General features: G+C 38.5%; 1 protein-coding gene across 15 annotated transcripts in view; it reads right to left on the bottom strand.

Moving 5' to 3' along the window:
* LOC129776923 (peripheral plasma membrane protein CASK) overlaps window positions 1-20261 on the bottom strand; it is an 858562-nt gene that overhangs the window by 234472 nt on the left and 603829 nt on the right. The window lies entirely within an intron of this gene.

Here is a 20261-nt window from a genome sequence, read left to right as displayed (position 1 = left end):
GTTAACTCACAAACCGAAATATAACTATCAGCCGTATTGAATTTTGATATTAAAACTCTCAAAATGCCTAATATCGAAGCAGATAAAATTACATCCACACGCGGAATCATGTATGATTTTCGGTTTTTGTTTCCCCATTCCACTTTTGATCAGTATTCGTTGCCATAGGGTGGCTTAAATATTACAGAATAACATGTAGAAGCTGTTCTCACTAACAGACATCTTAAATTCAAAATGTAACTATACAAATCAACCACCTGTCCATATTACCCCCACTGTCCGTATTACCCGCGGTTCCCCTACGTGTATGCATCGCTGCACATTACAGAACAGAGGCGTTCCCAGATTACCCCTCTAGTGAACACGGTACTTTGCAGTCACGTTCCCGGGAAGTTGTGGGACATTTATGAGCCGTACTTCGTCTCAACCCAAACCGTGAGCTATGGCTGTGATCTATGCCGTGATGCTGGTCTATTCAAATACCTAGTATGTGTAACTAAAAACATGATAAAACCATTCGGAAACTACGCAAAACGAAACGGCCAGTGTCAACGCTCTCATCACCTGTAGTCACCTTCACCAGCCGCAATGCAAAACGTAACCACCGAAATTAATTCCGGCAATGTCACTTGTCACTGTGGTAATTACTTGTAAAATTCATAAATGCATTTTACAACTCGGCACAAGCCTGTTGTCTCCCTATGGCCCACGGTCTGGGTTAGCTGTTTCTCAAAATCAACCGGTAAATGGCTAGTTTAATTGGATTTTAAACTTCCAATTTGCACCCGTCACCAGAGCTGTCAGAGCGAGAAGTCAAAAACCGAGCCGATTTCGGAAAACGTTGGCAACTGTTGGCGCTGTTATTTGCGCCAACTCCATTCCCATTTACCGATGCAATTAATGTTCAAAATTTTGGCAGCAAAGCTCTCACTCAAAGCCGGATCCAACGCCAAGCTTCAAAGGACATCAAGCGCGAAACGAGCCTGAACGAACCCTTACATTTCAATCCAAGTCTCGTTTTGTTTGTCACTATCGGGCGATAACAACAACATAATTGAATTTTCCCCAAAGGACCGGCCACTCTGGGCGAAAGCTGAGGGACAGGAATGTGGGATCACAGTGTCTTGTCGTGTTTTGTCTCGAGTGTTTGTGTTCTTCCATCGACTTATTTTTATTCGATTTTGTTTTATTACGATGCGTGAACAATAAAAAAAACAGCCAATTTTTCCCATCGGTCGTAAAACGACCCAGCAAACGAGGATACGGAGCGAAGCGAGCCGGGGTTGCGATAGTGGGACAGAAAACAATGGTTGAGTGCGTTTGTGAGTGGATAGAAATGGCTAGTTTCGATCAATCTGGGGCTATGGAGCGGGGGAGATGGCACCGGGAAACACTCCAGCAAACGGAAACGATTCACTCAAACGCTGAAATGGACTGTTTTGGAAAATAAAATTACAGACGACAGTGATGATTTGTACATTTGACCGATTCCATGAGGTTATGCACCAGAGAACCAAATTTCAAATCTTGTTCTAGGAGAAAATTGAAAACTGTATTTGAATAAGTGCTAGTTATATCATAAATTCTTTGAAATGAATTTGATTTTTATACACCAACCTTCGAGAGATGCGAGTTTAAAAAACTGCATAATTATATTTAAAATATTTGAGGTTTTCACTATTTTTAAACGGTTTTATTTAGCTTGCCCTGTAATTTGTATGTTTGTATGTTTGTATGTTTGTAACATGTTTGTGTGTAGCGCTGACCCACATATGATTAGAAATTTGACCCCCTTCCTGTTGACCGATTGATCTGAAATTTGGAACAGACTTTTATCTCTGTAGTCATTATAAAACTGCGTATTTCATGATTTTAAAAATCCAAGCTGGCGGCCGCTACGAAATGGCGGATTACATATTTTCTCAAAATTCCATCAATATGAGTTTTTCCAAAACCCCATCCATATGGATATCATATGAAAGGGCTTGACTAGTAGAACACAGTTATTTTTGAAGAATGCAAATCCAAGATGGCCGCCACCACAAAATGGCGGATCACACAATTTCTCAAAACCCCATCAATATGGGTATCGAATGAAAGGAATCGACTAGTAGAACACAGTTATTTATGAAACATTCAAATCCAAAATGGCCGCCGTCAAAAAAAAAAGCGGATTACATATTTTCTCAAAACCCCGTCGTTATGGGTATCAAATGAAAGGGATTGACTAGCAGAACACAGTTATTTTGGAAAAATGGCGGATTACATGTTTTCTCAAAACCTCATCAATATGGGTATCATGTAAAAGAACTTGACTGGTAGAACACAGCTATTCATGATTAATGTAAATCGGAAATGGACGCGACAACAAAATGGCGATATATAAATTTTTTGTGAAACCTTCATCAATATGGGTATCAAATGAAAGGGCTTGACTAGTAGAACACAGTTGTTTTTGCAAAATGTAAATCCAAGATGGTCGCTGTAACAAAATAGCCAATTACTTTTATAAACGGTTTCATTCAACTTGACCTGTCTGTATGTATGTTTGTATGTGTGTTGGGTTGTCCCATGTTAATAAAAATCTGACCCCGTTCATTTTGACTAATTGATCTGAAATTTGGAACACACGTTCATCTCTGCTGTCATTATAATACTGTGTATTCCATCATCTTTAAAAATCCAATTTGGCCGCCGCTGTAAAATGGCTTATTCCAGATTAGTTTTAAAAAAATGTTAATTGGGATATGTGTATCAAATGAATGGACTTGACTTGAAGAACAAACTTATGAACGTTATGAACACCATAAATTCACAAGGGTCGCCGGCACAAAATGGTGTTTTATGCAATCTCATCATAAATGAAATGATTTGACTAATAGAATACAATACGTCATGGAAACATTCCGAAAAATAGGCAAAAATCGAACATTTTAAAAAATTGCTAAATGTTTTTATTGTAGAGAAATATACTAATAATACAGATAATGTACAAAAAACTGGAAAATAGAAAAAGGAAAAACACACTTTCTATGTTTTTTTTTACTCGTTGTTTGATGAAATCTTGCATGAAATTTGAGTGATGCATAAAACATTCGAAAAAGGTCTTGCTAAATTGTTTGATAGAACGAATTATTGCACACAATGTTGTGTTGCATACAACATTCATGGAAATTAATTTGAAAGAAAGAATGCATAATACATGATTTAGCTTCACATCCGCTCGCAAAACATACCTCTGTGTGGCGCTTCAAGATTATATTGATAACCTGACCGATAACACCTGTTATGTTTTATTGAGACATCCCATTTTGTACACACATACTTGGTGCCTTAAGGTGGAATCAAGGTGTGTATATATATATATACTAAAGGTGTGACCGTGTCGTCAATAAGTGCGCGAGGGGAAACGGTATAAACATACAGAGGACTGTGGAAAGGGTTTTGACTGCAAAACGCGGGGAAAATATTTGCATCACCAACCGACACCTAGAGTCGATTTGTTCTCTTGAGCTGAAACATAAAATAAGATAGAGTATATTACAAACCTAGCTTTAACCGTAAAAGACTTACCTTTTAACTATCCAATGCTCTTATTGCCACTGAAACAATTCCACACACAAAAAGCACAAAAATATTGCAAAATATTGCTGATTGTTTACACACACTGCGGCTGATGGCCAAGATGGCTGAAAGGCCTTTCTCATAAGTCGCGGTGCCGTATTGTATTTATCGTGGGTAGAACCAAGATGTGTGGAATAAAGGTGTGACCGTGTCGTCAATAAGTGCGCGAGGGGAAACGGTATAAATATACAGAGGACTATGGAAAGGGATTTGACTGCAAATAGAGATGTCTAAATTTTTCGTTTATTCAATTGTCGATTAATCGTGGGGTCATTTTTAAATATTCGATTCATTCGAATAATTGTTTTTCAGTATTCGATTAACCGAGCGAATACTTATTTCTTGTAATCAAAAAGAACAGACATATTTGTAATAAAAAAGTATGATGTCATAATTTTAAAAGTTACATTAAATATCATTTTGAAATAAACATGGTGCAGAATAATTGTTTTTGAATGAAATGGTATTTTAGTATATTGATAAATTTACCATTTCATGATTTTTTGAGGACGATTGAAAAAGAAAGTACACAATGAGAATGATGCACAATATTATTATTGTACCAACATAAAAATTTTTCTGTTCAAAATTACCTGTTCTTTGAATGTTGATTGAAATAGCTGATTTGTTTGAATATTTCTGCTTGGTCCTTATAGCTACTAGTTCAAAAGAGGTACATTTATAGAATCATTCACCACTAGTATGGTATATTTTCCTCGGCACGCTGAATTTGAATACTACTATTTTAGAACGGGAGCTGAGACCACCTTCTTTAAGTCCGCATTTTACTCCTGCAGACCCTGAATTCTTCCCAGTCTCCTCAACCACCAGGGAATCATTTTTATGGTTCAACCGTAAATGATTTAGCATATCCGAAGAATTTCGACGAAACACCATGACGGTTAACACTCCTATACTCGCGCATAGGTCTGAGAGACCAAGAAATCAATAATTCGTTCATTTCTCAGAAAATATCAACACTACGACATTGCGATTCTCTCTAGCTTCGTCATTCGTTGTTCATCATCGTTTAGCGTATCGTATAAGTTGGTACGAAGGGGACGTATATCACTTTTTCACCACCTTCGGTCTGAGACACCGACACGCGTACAAGAGTAACTTTTTTGGGTAAGTGACTTTTTTCCCTATTTTAGAATATTGTTCAATGAAATGTAGAAATTAATGTGAGTGGCGTGGAATATTTATTAAATATAATGCATCATATCATTTTCGGACTATTCTTATTTGATTTTAGTCCTTTTGTCACCGGATTAAATGGATTCATATATTATTCGTCGATATACTCGTCGTTAGATTCATACGTGCAAAAGTAAAGTACAAATGTTTGACATTCGTATAGTTGTTCACTAAATATAATGGTCACGCATATACACACTTGTGCAATAAATGCACTTGCGGAAGAATTGTAAACTGTAAATTATAAATTAATCGGTGGCTTATGGTTATTTTTACAGTTACAGCTTCGGGTTTTTTCTATAATATATGAGCTGAACAATATCGACGATAAAACAAGTCGCAGGGAGTTCCTAGAAATCCTTTTATATCATCTGTTTATGCCCCATCAAAAACAGGCATTAAGTTTTTGTTAACCAAGAACAGAGAAACAAAGAATATTAGATATAGGAAAACTTAAAATTCCAGAAACCTTACGATCGAATAATTAACCGACGTCTCTAACTGCAAAACGCGGTAAAAATACCTCCATCACCGACCGACACCGAAAGTCGATTTATTCTCTTGAGCTGAAACATATAAGATAGAGTATATTACAAACCTAACTTTAACCGTAAAAGACTTACCTTTCGACTTTTCAATGCTCTTATTCCCACCAAAACAATACCAAACACAAAGAGCAAAAAAAAGATATTGCAAAATATTGCAGATTGTTTACATACAAAATCCAAGATGGCTGAAAGGCCTTTTTCATAAGTTGCGCTACCGTATTGTATCTATCGTGGGTAGAACCAGAATGCCTCGTTATGCGTCGCGACGTGACAATTATGCTTTGACAGATAATTTTGAATATTTATGTTTCCATTTAGTGGCCCACAGCGATGCGGCGCGTCATTAGCATCGCGGTACTAAATCCTGACAATTGCTCTAAACTCCTTGCGTCGAGTATATCAACGTGTTATTTTTAGAAACATTCAAACTGATGCCGTGAACACAATAAACACGAAATATTCAAAATTCGATGAAAAATGCAGTTTGAAACAAATTTCATCGAATTGGAGAGAACAAAAGAGTGCCTCTGGCTGGAGGGATATCGACCAAAAACAGCCACGTAAAGGTGAAGATTTGGAATGATATAGACAATTCATTGAAACAAGAAGGTACACCCAAAGTTAATTCTTAGCACATTTTCTGGCATCCCGATTCATTACATTAAATGAGCTTAAAGATAACATAAAATGTTCTACTTCCCAATACATGTATATCATTTGTATAATATATATGCTAGAGCCAATATGAGGGAGCGAAACAGGATACACATTTAAATGAAAACTTTTCGTATAGTTTGCCAAATACACGGCCCAGACAGAGAAAGATATATTCTCGTTCATGTTCTTTATCGGCTTAGAAAACACCTTCCAACTTCATTTTATGATGAGGTGTAATATTATCACGCGCCTTTATAATAGCGCTGGCAGCTACATGGATAGCGTGCTCATGTAAAGTAACTTCGCGTTCCAGTCGGCTTTGGTTCGATCGATCCCCATTGACGTCGTATGGACTTTTTTTTTTGCACAATCCCAAATGAAAAGAGAAAAGAAAACAGAAAGAGATGTCTGCTCGCATACATACAAACCATTTTGAAGCTTCAAAATAGCTCATTTTTTGCGCATTTGACTCTCATGACCAGGAAATGGTAACTTTTCTGCTAAAGATGGCATGTTTTCTGCCAACGCTAGTTTGGGTGTAGGTTGCATATTTTTTTATCATTAGGACATCTTATTTTAACTGTTTTTATGCTTTTTTTTGTAGTAGAAGCGGTGAAAGGAAGACGGAAGAACCTCCGTGATAAATATGTTGGCGGAATGAATGCACTATCATAAGGTTCAAGATCAGGGTCAGCACCGACTGCAGTTCCATCATGACCATATTTTGAAGTTTTAATGGTTTTGAAATTACGTATACGCAATAGGAAGTGAATTATAACTATAGCTAGCATGACACTCAACAACAATTTTATATTGTAGGACTGCCATCAACTACAACCCTGAATCTACTTTCTCCATTTTCGATTCTTGTGGGTTTTTTTTTCTTCTCCATTATAGTGACTTTCAACACATTTAGGCTGGTTCGTCACTTTTACTTCCATTTTTGGAAGAATGTCGGAAGTGAGAATTGAACTCGTGATCTCTGCATGAAAGGTATGGATGTTACCATTACGCCAGATCGCCTCTACATTTGTGGGGATGATTCCGGCGAAACATCCCGTGAACTGAATACCAAAGATAACCGCGAAACTCCACGGAAAAGGAACAAACAGCAGCACAACGCTGTTGATCGCCGCATCATGGAGTTTATTAATAAAGTGGAAACAATGTGTGCAGCTGCACCTAAAGGGTGTGTCACATCAAATTGCATCACGAAAAAAACGCTGTAGAAATTTAATTTTTAGGAATTATATCTTCAGCTCTCGCTTATAATCAGATAAGAGTGTATAGATCACGTTGGCCATGCTTCACTGTCAATTTTTCGTAAATTTGGAAAAATGTCGTCGAACGAAATGGCGTCGTGAATTAATCCTGCGCACTCATTTCGAGAATCCGGAGTTGTCACATCGGGACATCGGTAAGATGCTGGGAATCGTCCAATCCACGGTCAGCAGAGTACTAAAACGATACTTCGAGAACCTAACCATCGACCGGAAGGTGAGGACGGCAAAAATGGATGCTCCGTCAGTGAAAAAGATCACAAGCGCGTAGTTAAGCAGTTTAGACGTGATCCGAGAAGTTCGGTCCGGGATGTCGCCAATAAGCTTAATTTGTCAAGTTCATTCGTCCAGCGGACCAAGCAGCGGGAGGGCCTGCGTACATACAAGGTTCAGAAGGCTCCTAAACGCGACGAAAGGCAAAACATGGTAGGGAAGACGCGAGCCCGGAAGCTGTACACCGAAATGCTGACGAAGCCGCATTGCCTGGAAATGGACGACGAAACCTACGTCAAAGTGGACTTTCGTCAGCTGCCGGGCCTGTTGTTCTTCTCCGCAGAGGACAAATTCAGCGTTCCGGAGGAGATTCGCAAGCAGAAACTATCCAAGTTTGCCAAAAAGTACATGGTGTGGCAAGCGATCTGCTCTTGCGGAAAGCGGAGCGCCCCCTTCGTGATGACCGGCACGGTAAACGGGCAGGTTTACCTTAAGGAGTGCCTACAGAAGCGCTTACTACCACTATTGAAGCAGCACGAGGACCCAACCATCTTCTGGCCGGATCTCGCTTCGTGCCACTATTTAAAGGACGTGTTGGAGTGGTACGAAGCCAACGGGGTCACCTTCGTGCCAAAGGAAATGAACCCGCCCAACGCGCTGGAGCTTCGCCCAATAGAGAAATATTGGGCGATTATGAAGCAGGCCCTCCGGAAGAACCCAAAAGTTGTCAAATCGGAGGCGGACTTCAAGAGAAAATGGATTTCAGTTCAAAAAAAACTACAACCTGACGTTGTACAGAACCTTATGGACGGGGTAAAGAGGAAGGTGCGAGCATACGGGCTTGGGCTCGAAGTATGAATAAAAAGAAAATGCCAAAAGTTGTTTAATAGTTTTTATTTTACTGTCTAAAATTTTCAAAAGGCCCAGTAGACCGGGCGAATTTCTACAGCGTTTTTTCCGTGATGCAATTTGATGTGTCACACCCTTTACGAGACATGATTCCACTGCAAAATACCCTGCGAATTGATAGAGAAGATGCCGATATCGATTGATAGATCGCTGGAGGCTGAGTTCTTAGAAAAATGCCACACCATTATTCAAATTTACGAAACTTTTGACCTCACTGAGTCCTGAAATGTTAAATTTAATTATCTTGAAAATAATCAGCAAGTGTGTCACGTAGCTGATACGAAGCTCTACGAGAATTGATTACTATTTGAATTTCTGACGCTGACAAATCAACGAGAGGTGTATCTTGAGATCGCCATTCTCTCAAATTCATACGTCCTTTACGACCATCTGCACTCATAAAGAGTTGCCATTTTAATAACTTTTTCAATATTTTCAGGAAACAATCCTATATTGTCTTTAGAATCTATATTTTCCAAGATTCTCCAACGTGCAACCAAAATGCCGAATGAGTTTTCGATGGTTCTTTTGCACGAGAAAGTCGATAATTGAAGTTTTCATGAACAGCCGAAAGTTGTGTATAAGGACGCATGAGGTTGGACTTCAAAGGAATCGCAGCGTCACCAACAATGTAATGTGGAAATATTATATTGAAACCAGGCAAGATAGAAGGACCAGGCCAACCGACTTCGTTTCTAAGAAAGCGTTATTCAAATTCTGAGCTCGCAAACACTCCTCCATCGCTGTTGCACCAACATCAATGAAGCGGAAATTATAGTTGGCATCGCTGATAGTCATTAACACTATTGCATGAACCGCGATCTTTTTGTCGCCTAAGCATATATCCACTTCCGAAAATTACTCCTGTCCGCGGTTCTGGTTCGTAGATCGAACCCACCATCTACGGCAGCCGGTGCCTCGCGAATTGTTTCGGGTAACATAAATAACTGCTACGGCGACTGCTGCTGTCTGAAGTCGCTCCATGTCTTTTTCAGTTTCAATCTCTGAACTATTTTTAATCTTCAAATATAGAAACATATAGTATAAAAGATACACATTTTGGCGATATTCGCTTTTTTTACTGAGGAATCACTCACAGCGCAAGTGTGTGTAATGAATGTGAAGTGTTGTGAAGAGATCGGATTTAAAACATTATCTGGAACGCAAAAAATGGCTGCCGACCAATCGTATGTACATTTACAATCAAGCCGAAGAAGTTGACAGTTCTCTACAGCGACAGAAGCGGCCTTCGTAATGCTAAGGTGACGTTGGCTCAAAGTACTCACGAAAACATGATTGTAACTGACGAAGTGAAATTATTTGCGGATCGGGACGACCGTATGAAAAAAAAAAATAATGATAAGAGTGCGGATCGGGACGACCGTGCTGTGTAAAAATGGAAGTAAAAATATTTACGGATCGGAACGACCCTATAAAAAAAAAATAATGATAAGAGTGCGGATCGGGACGACCGCTCAGAACAAGTACGGCCTCGGGAAGACCTATGGAGAAAAGAACTTGACTCGGTATTTTGATAGTTAAATGTCATCAATTCGCTCATACATTCCAAAGGTGGTTCAAATGTTTTCTGTGAAGGAAAATACACTAAAACAAAATCCACATGCATTTGTTCTTTTCGTCTTTTTTTCGGAGAAGTGAGAAGATTTTACTTATATACTTTTGCAATCACATGGAAAAATAGTGCATGCTGTCAGAATGCCTGGGAATATCTTATGGAAAATCGGTGAATGATTGTCAAACGAATAATTATTGTAACCGTGTTTTACGTACGTCTTTCGTCTTTTTTTTTGGGAAGAAGGAGGATGTGTGGTGCTTCAAGATTATATTGATAACCTTGCCGATAACACCTGTTATGCTTCATTGAGACATCCCATCAGTGCACCACGATAAATAAAATACGGTAGCGCGACTTATGAGAAAGGCCTTTTCGCCATCTTGGATTTTTTCCGCAGTTTTTATATTCTATATATTTTTATTTTTTTTATATTATATTCCGCATATTTTTTTTTTGCTCTTTTTGTGTGGAATTGGTTTGGTGGCAATAAGAACATTGAAAAGTTAAAAGGTAAGTCTTTCGTGGTTAAAGCTAGGTTTGTCTATATCTTATTTTATGGTTCAGCTCAAGAGAACAAATCGGTGTCGCTTGGTGATGGAAATATTTTTCCCGCGTTTTGCAGTCAAATCCCTTTCCACAGTCCTCTGTATATTTATACCGTTTCCCATCGCCCACTTATTGACGACACGGTCACACCTTTAGTATATATATATATATACACACCTTGGGGTGCACCAAGTAGAGCTCATTCTCAGTACCGGCAGTAGTGTAAACGAAAGCGATACAGTTTCACTGATCGTGGTGGGTGATTCCTCGGTTTAAGGAGCCACACAACCTCTTCTATTTGTTAAATTGCTCACTTGTTTTATTATGACCTGAGATCGGAGACTTATCGAGTTTCATGAGATGCATTGTATCATGACCAAAAGTAGATATGCGGCGAACTTGAGTGACCTGCCATCTGCGAGAAATGTATCAGCGTTCATCTACTGAATGGATTTAGTTATCTAGTAAATAATTCGAGATATAGCGAACGAAATCACAAGTATGGCCATGTAAGTCTAGAATAAAAAAAAACATAGCGCCTAATTCCATCACCATACCATACTTAGCATCCTGGCATTCGTATTAATTAGTGTTTCATTTGATTTAAACCCGACGCCAGCTCCTGACGCGGTAGCTGCGCGCGAGCAAACGATATGTAAATCCGCTTATACCAGTGAATCCTTACAAACAGACGCTTTGCGGGAGATGCATGATGATGTGTTGTTAACTTTACTCCTAATGGAACGCAACGGTTCCGTGAAATTTTATTACGAATCCACTCCGAACATATGAACTAATTAAAGTTGAAACGCAAACAGGCTGTGGCAGAGAATGCAATCCTCGCTGCACGACCGGAGTTCTGCTGCCGTTCTTCCCTGGAGGGAGAGGGAGGGAGGTAGGTATGCTCCCGTTACATCCCATGAGTGGTATATACGGCTTCTGAGTGAAATTAGTTTATGGGAGACATTTGCAGTGGTCGGCCGGGGTACCGCCGCATCGCCGACCTCATGTGGAAGTCGCGCTGTTTGTGTGGGTTTTAATCTATTAAGAGGTTTCCATCTGACTGACAGAACGCTATGGCCAAGCGCGCGGGCGCCTGAAAAACGGTGCGTTCGGTTGGGCTTAAAACGAAACCCATCGGAGCGAAATTGCAACAAAAAAAAATGCAAACACATTCACCCACTCTTTCCGCCGATTTGACTTCGGTGCACTTTTGGGTTCCCAAACACTTGACAAGTAACCGCTCGCGGGAGGGCTCGAAGCGAAGCGTATATGCATATAAAACAACTGACGGTGCAAAATATTCATCATGTAACACAACATGGCTAAATTGCTGATTTCCTCTTTTGCCGATGAAACATGTGTGCATTTGCGTTTGCTGTTTTGTGTCGCTGCTGCCGTTGTAACTGGAAGCGAGCGCTTTTCCAAATAGAACATAAACATTTTTGGCCACTCCAACGGCATTCCCCCGGGAGATGGCGTGGGCGTGGGTCGTGGAGCGAAGAAGGCCTTCACTTTACCTTCTAAGCATCCAATGGCAGCTTGCTTCGAAAATATTACATTGTGTGCCGAAAAACGGCATACATACATGCACACATACGCACGGTTATGCTGCTACCAGGAAGGCCCATTTGTTTGGTTGGCGGGAAACAAATTTGAAGAGATATGAACGATGATGCTGCCGCTGTGTTGAATCTGCCAGCCAGCCATCATAACGTGTCGTTCCGAAGCGCCATAACTTGTATCGTGTGAACGTGTATGACCGTAGCAATGGAAGTTCGTAACCGGAGTCTGCTATTCATGGGAAAGTGGGTTCATATTTGGGAAGAACATTTTGGTCGAATTGTGTTGGGACTGTTCTCATCTAGACGCCGGAAACGGAATGACTACATTGCACTTCCGAGTTGCTCTACATTGTTCGGAAGGGGTGATGTTGAATGGCTTTTGTTTGTGCTCGCGAGCGCATAGTCAACATCCGTTTGCTGCCTTCAAAGCGATGTATAAGCTCATGTTTTTTGGGAAATAAAACCTTTGGAAGTGCAGTTCCCTACTTTAAAAAATATGTAAGACATATGTCAAACTTTAACGGCAGTTAAATCCAAAACAGAGCGACCTGTGTTAGATCCAAAGTCTCATCGGTCCACTTGATTTGTCGCCTTAAGGAACAACGCCCCCGTATACACGCAAAAAGGTAGAAAAAAGGTCGCATCATTTGTCAAGTCACGTTCGGACGATGCGAAAAATAGTCACACGGTCGAAAATAAATATCCGTCATCATTATCTGACCCTGCAGCGACGTTTCTTCATCGGGTCATCCAACAAGGATCCATCTTTCGTGCTGACGCCGTTGTTGCCCGAAGGGCAACGGACATCCGTCTCGGCACCTCGAAATATCAGCAGAAATATATCTCTGCCCCGGAATAATCAGCAGCAACAGTGGCTATAAACGAAAACATGATGACATTCGGGGGTACTTATTTGTTCAGGTCAAGCTTTTGATCCGAAAGAAGAAAAAAAAACACAACATCCTAATGGCTCCGAGGACGCGTTATATACGGCCATAAACGAGCCAACTCCTTCCCCACACACACACACACCCACACGGAAACCATCGCCCAGAGCCCCAACGACGGACACCTCTCGGCGAACATTATTATTCAATTTATTCCGCACGTTTGTCTTAACCTTCCAAGCTCTTCCTCGGAACACGATCCTCATCAAATGGGCCAATTTATCGACTGCCGCAGTGTCGCTAATCCGGGGCCCATAATTCTCGGCCCGGTTTTTGGTTTTGGCCACAGTTATATGGTCTCAAAAGGAGACGCGGACGGACGAACGGATGGCGACGATTCCGGAATCGTCTCTGGTCCCCACATCAAATAAACCCATCTTACCGCACACCGCATCGTTCCATCGGAAGGAACCGTGTAGTTCCGAAACGCTGGGGAGTATTCCAGTCGAAACCCACATCACGGTCATGTTCCGGTCCGAGCGGGGATTGTTCTCCATCCTAACAGCTTTCTGCTTCGTAAAAGGTGCGTTTCGTAAACTGATATGTTGGGTGATCATGTTTCTGGGTTTACCTCTGGGTGTTTTTGTGGTCTTGTGTCAACATCTGAAACAGCAGAACATATGATTCAAAACGGGTGCCCCCGTGGCCAATTGGTTAGCGTCACCCATTATCATGGCTGAGGTTTGGGTTAAATTCCCGTTCTGGCCGGGGGATTTTTCGTCAAAGAAAGTTCTTCCGAACGGCACTGGCACACGCGTATTCTAGAGCTTGCCACTCAGAATACATACAAGGCGTGTTATTTGACATAAGAAATCCCAAATAAGTACTGATAAAAATGCCGCTAGCTAATGACAACGTTGAGACGGCATAAGTTCCACTGGGAACTTTAGCGTCATTCAAGAAGAAGAAGAAGATTCTGAACGATTTCCATAAAAGAAGTCAAACACTCTGAAACAAAAAGAAAACAATTGAACAAAACTAAATAAATCTGTCAAATCAGGTAAGTATATTAAAACAATTGTTGAAAATGTAACTTGAGCTTAGTGTTGGCTATAGAACTTCTTTCAGGGGGCTTAAAAATTTTCAAGTGAGATAAAAAATTCTACGCCTTGTCTACACCTAACATTATTTTTAGCAAATGTTTTAACATCCCACAATATAACTTAAAATGACGTTAGAGGTATCATAAAATGTGATATCAAGCCATACAGGTATAGCTTTTACTCACGCAAGAGGCGAGTTTGTGTGTGAAATATATGTCTCAGTAACATAAGAGCAAAATAGGAGAGCAAAATAAAAGACGCTTTGCACGTGACACCTGGATGACATTCAAATTAAACCCTTATTGTATGACTGAGCCCCGTATATCGTGTTTGTGTTCTTCTGAATTGAGTTCGCCACTGACAGTTCTGCTTGAGATTTTCCTAACGATCTTAACATCATTAACACGTTGAGCCCCGGCCGAAATAGGGGACCGATAACGAATTTTTCGTCTGGCCCGTGTCGGTCCCAGCGAATTGATAATGGACTTTGCCAAATATCATTTTGTAGCTTTGTTGCTGCCGTTCCCAATGCCACACTCTTCGAACGAAAAGTCTTCTGATCAGCGCAAAAAAGACGGAAAATTCAGTGTCAGTCCCCAGGGACCGACGCGGGGTTTAACGTGTTAATAGAACCTGGGTGAGTTTGCACGATAAATACGCTCTCCGTTTTACTCTCAGTAGAAAAAGACTCTCTTCCTTCTAATTTAATTTTATGATATGGGGTAATATTCGAATGTATTTGTGGTTATGTGAGTAGTGATATCAGATAACCGTTTGATTAATCGATTAATTTAATACTTACTACAAAAATCGATTGTTGGTCGAAAAATTGCTACTCAACCAATAGTAGAAGCGAACGAAAAATTTGCGTCGAATAATCGATCCAAAATTCTGAGGAAAAAAGAGCCGTATGGTCATTGTAGTTTAGTTTTTGAGAATTGTTCTGTTTACATTAAACATGCCATGTAGTGATGACTCACTCCACTTTGCTTCGTAATTTGCATTCCAATTCGACTGGCTATTGGCAGTAACATCTCAGATTGCAGTAAAACTTTGTGGGTGTAGAACCATTGGTCATTGAAGCAATTTTGAAAAGGGTAAAAATATAATATTTTTTTCAAAAATTTCTGACTGAAAAAAATAAATACCTGCAAAATTCTGGTGAAAGAATGAAATGTAGGAAATTGTAAAATTTTTTTAAAAAATATCAAAATATTTATTTAAAAAAATGTACACTGAAAACAAATTATTTGAATAATTGAAATTCATTTATCTCAAAAACGTATTTGTTCAAAATTTTCGAATAAAATATTTAAGTAACGTTGTTAGGAAAACTCTATCACTGTAAATGTTCCCATCTTCCGATGTATGGGTGACTTGTTACAAATTGTAAGGGTTATTAATATCTATTTTTTTCAGAATAAAAAAAAACAATATTTTTCAGAAAAATGAGTTGTTATTTTCAGTTTTTTTTATATGAATTTTTTCACTCGTTCTTTCGTTATTTTTAGATGAAGACAACAATTTTCTACATTACATTCTCTAACCTACATTTTGAAGATGTTATAAGATTTTTCGAAAAAAAGTTGAAAAAAAGTCAAAATTAGGAAAAAAAAACATTCAAAAACCTACAAAATGTAGGTTAGAGAATGGAATGTTGGTAACTATTTATGTTTTCATTAAAAGATATCACAGTTTTTTTTAAAAAAAGTTCCATTGTAAAAAAATTAAAATTAAATTTTCTCAAAAATATGTTGTTCTTAATTCTGAAAAATTAGATATGAATAGCACTTACAATATCCAACCAGCCACGTCAAAAGTATTTCTAACAATAACTTTTTCATAGTTTCTTTTAGAAAATTACAAATTTATGTTGAACTCGTAACATATTTATGTACAAATTATTGTGATTTATATTTTCTGCAAACTTTTTTCTATTTGAAAACATGTCAAACGCGAGAATTTACACACAAAAATGTTACGAGTAAAACATTATTCTTTCAGAAGTCTCCATACAAAAATGCCATGTTTTCCAGAAAATAGACAGAGGGTTGACGTTTCCGAAAAAGTTCATATTTAAATAAGATCTAAAACATTGTCGAATACACTATATCACTATCTTGACTGTAAACAGAATTGGAATTAGTTGTAATTTTCTCCAGGGTTCCAGGGGAGTCGGAGTCAGAGTCGAAAAATTTCCCGAATCCGACTCTGATTCCTACTCTCCACAATTATTAGTATCGACTCCGACTCCTGCTGAAAAAAATGAAACAATTTGAAGCCAGGTTCATTATAATGTTTTTTTCTTTAATTTATTGAATCCTACAACCACACTTATAAATTAACGAAATAAATTTTGTGCTTCTGCTATGATTTCACCAATACAATCACACGTTTGTCTTGTACGGATGGCTTAAGGTAGTAGCTCGGTGTGACAGGTTCAAAAAATCGATTTTTTTATTACATTTTTCGGAAGAAAAACATCTTAAAAATATACTCAAAAAATTTCAGACCAAAATTTTAAATATTTTTGAAGTTATAGCTAATATAAGAGAGCGCTCCGTAGTGTGTATGAAAGCATCTGACAAAACTTTAATCGCGTTTTTCTCAAAAACATGTTTTCAAATTTCGAGGAAGCACTGACTCAAAACTATTCAACCGATTTGGCTAAAAATTTTACCCGTTATTCTAGGCACACATATCTAAATACGTAACTTTCGAAACATAATAAATTATTTTATTTAAACAATTTATCAACAAAAAATTGATTTTGATAACTTTTTTCACGAGTCCGCCATTTTGTTTTAGTTTTTTTTTGTTTTATGTATATTATAAGTTAGTTCATTCAAATAAAGTCTGCAGAATAATAATCTTTTTATTTTTTTTTTATTTCAGATGACTTCGGAAGGCCTCCACTCTGACGTCAAATATTAAAAAAAAAATTATGTAAAATAAAATAAAAAATTGTTTTTCTATACTTTAAAACACTAATAAAACATGTAAAAAATTTAAAACGATCGCATTTAATTTTCTTGTTAAAAAAATTATGAGAAAACGTCGAAATTTCGGTCGTCACACCGAGCTACTACCTTAACGCATCACAACAAGACCCAAATTTTATTCAATTTTTGCTTGTCTGCAGTGGGCCAAGAAGTGGTGACCGAATGCAGGTTTAATAATCGCGACGTCTCTGGTTCGAATCGCGATTTTCATTTTCTCAGGAACAGCGCACGCGAGTGCGAGTGCGTGTTTGAAAATGAAAAAAAAAATCTCCAAATTCATTTGGGTCATTTTACTGACATTGTCCGTAAACGGAATTATCAAATAATCTGTTTGTGCAGTCACCAAATGATGTCCGGATAGTTCGTGCCGATTTTTGAGAAAACGAAACAATTTTGCAGGGATTTTTTCACATTGTTAGCATACAAAAATTCGAAATTTCAAAAATTCATGAAAAAATCGATGTTTCACAAAGTTTGTCAAAAATAGTTTTATCATCTTGGACTTATTTTTTTAATTTTTTACATGACTTCTATTTTATATGAAAAAATTGAAAAAAAAATTAAAAAATTGATATTAACAAATTAAAGTTTTATTACGTAAATAAAAAAAGTGTTCTAAATTTTTTCTCAGTGTATATATTTTTTCACGTTTAAACATAAATACTCTATAAGTCTTTCCAAGACACTATTTCGGTACGAGTCATAATTCTTGAGATATAGGTTATCAAAGATTTCTCTTACTAAAATCGATACGTCCTTTTGGAAAGTTACGCTTTAGTCAAAAAATTCACAATTGCTGTGGAAAACTCTTATTTCCTCCAACCCAAACGGAATACAAACTTTCATTCGAATCAAAAAATACTCATGTTTTGCCATTTGTCGATTTCATTTGGAATTGCACAAATAATAACGGTAGAAAGGTTTTATCGAGTTACTAATATTCGCCATATACACTGATTATTTCTCTGAGTGTGACGATTAAACGATTAAGCGATTAATGATAAACAGCTGAAAAATATTCGATTACTTGATGAACGATCAATTTCAAAAACCGTACATCACTAGTTTTGAGAAATCGTGTTACACTCCAATCGGCCTTGGTTCAATCCCTGCTTGTCATCTGCTGGATTTTTTTAGATTCACTGCCGAGGGGACTGTTATCAAAGATTGGGCACCCAGCATTCCGAGAGATGGATAGATATGCAAATTAACGCCAGCCCAAGTCACTTAGATTCGTGGGCGTGGGGGCTGTGAAAAGGGTTTCGAAAGAGTGAAAATCCGATCTGCCGGCGTGTGGCAACATTTTGTGCACCCGATGGGCGATAACATTCCACAGGGGCAGCGAGAGAGGAGTACTTATAATTGTGTAAATTGTGCAAAATGGTCTCCCAGGGATTGCTATTCTGGCTGGTCGGAAGTAAAAAAAAGGAATGGATACAGAAGCAGGAAGCCAGCATAGATAAGGCCCACACCCCACAGCGTGGACTATTTGAATGGATTCTATTGTTACCTGCATCGATGGGACTCCAAGTGACAGTCCAGAGAAAGGCAGCGGAAGGTTTCCATGACAAACCATATTTTTACTGACCTGGAAATACGATAGATAATAATGGGGGGGAATCAATCAAGCGTTATAGTTTCGATTGCGTAATGAATGCTAATTGGATCAGTTTGACAAGGGGTTAAATGTTTGGTTGGGACAGAATTCCATTCGATTTTTTTTTTCGTGTAAATTGATTAAAATTTGTTCTCTATGTTTTTAACAAAAATAAACAATGCCAGTGGTGCTTGAAATTAATTTAATTATCTTCTGGAATGATTTTTTTCCAATGACGAATTTCACTCACCCTTCGGTTGAACTGAAGTTCATCCAAGGACATATACCTAACTCAATTCACCAAGCTGAATTCGGATAATCACTGCTAGGCCTTTAAGCATTCTAACATGAAATTGCGGATTTCCCATCAACACAGTAATCCCCTAAATGATTGTTGTGAATATTGTTCCTCTGCTAGGATTGTTCCAAGGCACATCAGCTTCAGCTTCCAGTCTAAATTTATTCATTGCTTATAGCTATTATTTGCCGCTCTCAACATTTCCACTCCCAGCCGCGCCAGTGATTCACTCGATCAATTGCCGCTTTCCCTTTAAACCAACCTAAATGTCATGATTTTGCGGTTTGTCGCGTATGTCAACACCGCCATCTAATGGAATGCCGCGCAATGATTCTTCCTTCCGCTTTGACAAGAAGCAAAAAAAAAATATATACACGAGAGGAGAGAAATTGATTTAATTTATCTTTTTTCATGCTCTCGGGGAACAATGTTTATGTTTACGATAATGCCGTTGTGGCGCTCCGTGGATACGGCGCATACAATAAACGTTTTTATTGCACATATCCGGAGACAAGCGTACGTCAAAATTTGATAGACGGTCGCGACGCACGCCCGGTTGTCAGTGAATGAATTTTAAAACCCATCGCTTTTACGATTAATGAGAGGCCTGGTGGGGAAGCGGGAACCGCAGCCGAATATCGGCCATTAGAGATGATGTTTTGTACTCGGAACGTTTATCTCTCACTTATTGGGTCGATTTAGTTGGATGGCAACAACCGTTGTAGACAGAGATGCCAATCTTCCTGATTTTTCAAGATTTCCCAGACTTGTTTGTATGTTCCCTGATATTCTGTCAAACACTTAATTTAGCCTGATTTTTAAACGGTTTTATTTAGCTTGCCCTGTAACATGTTTGTATGTAGCGATGTCTCACATTAATAGAAATTTGACCCCCCTATTTGAATCAATATGGCAACACTTTAATAGCTGTCAGACTCGATGCCAAATCGAGTTTTCAAAGGGATCCGAAATGGAGGTGGACATACTAATTATTAGCTACCGATTGGACTCGAAATTTGCCGCACAAATTTTCTTCTATTGAAATTTTAGGATGCGGCTAAACGAATGTCCACCCTGATTCCACATATTTGAATTACTTTAAAAAAAGTGAATTTATACTTGTTCTTAGAATGAATTAGATGAAAATACACAATAATCGTCTTTTATGAGCAAAACTGTGCAAAGAATTGATTATTTTTAAAAATATTGAGCAAAAATAGGGTGCGGCTAAACGAATGTCTACCTCTGTAGAACACAGC

This window comes from Toxorhynchites rutilus, chromosome 1 (assembly GCF_029784135.1).
Source record: "Toxorhynchites rutilus septentrionalis strain SRP chromosome 1, ASM2978413v1, whole genome shotgun sequence".
In the NCBI taxonomy this organism is placed as follows: Eukaryota; Metazoa; Arthropoda; class Insecta; order Diptera; family Culicidae; genus Toxorhynchites; species Toxorhynchites rutilus.
This window is presented reverse-complemented; position numbering and strand designations above follow the sequence as displayed.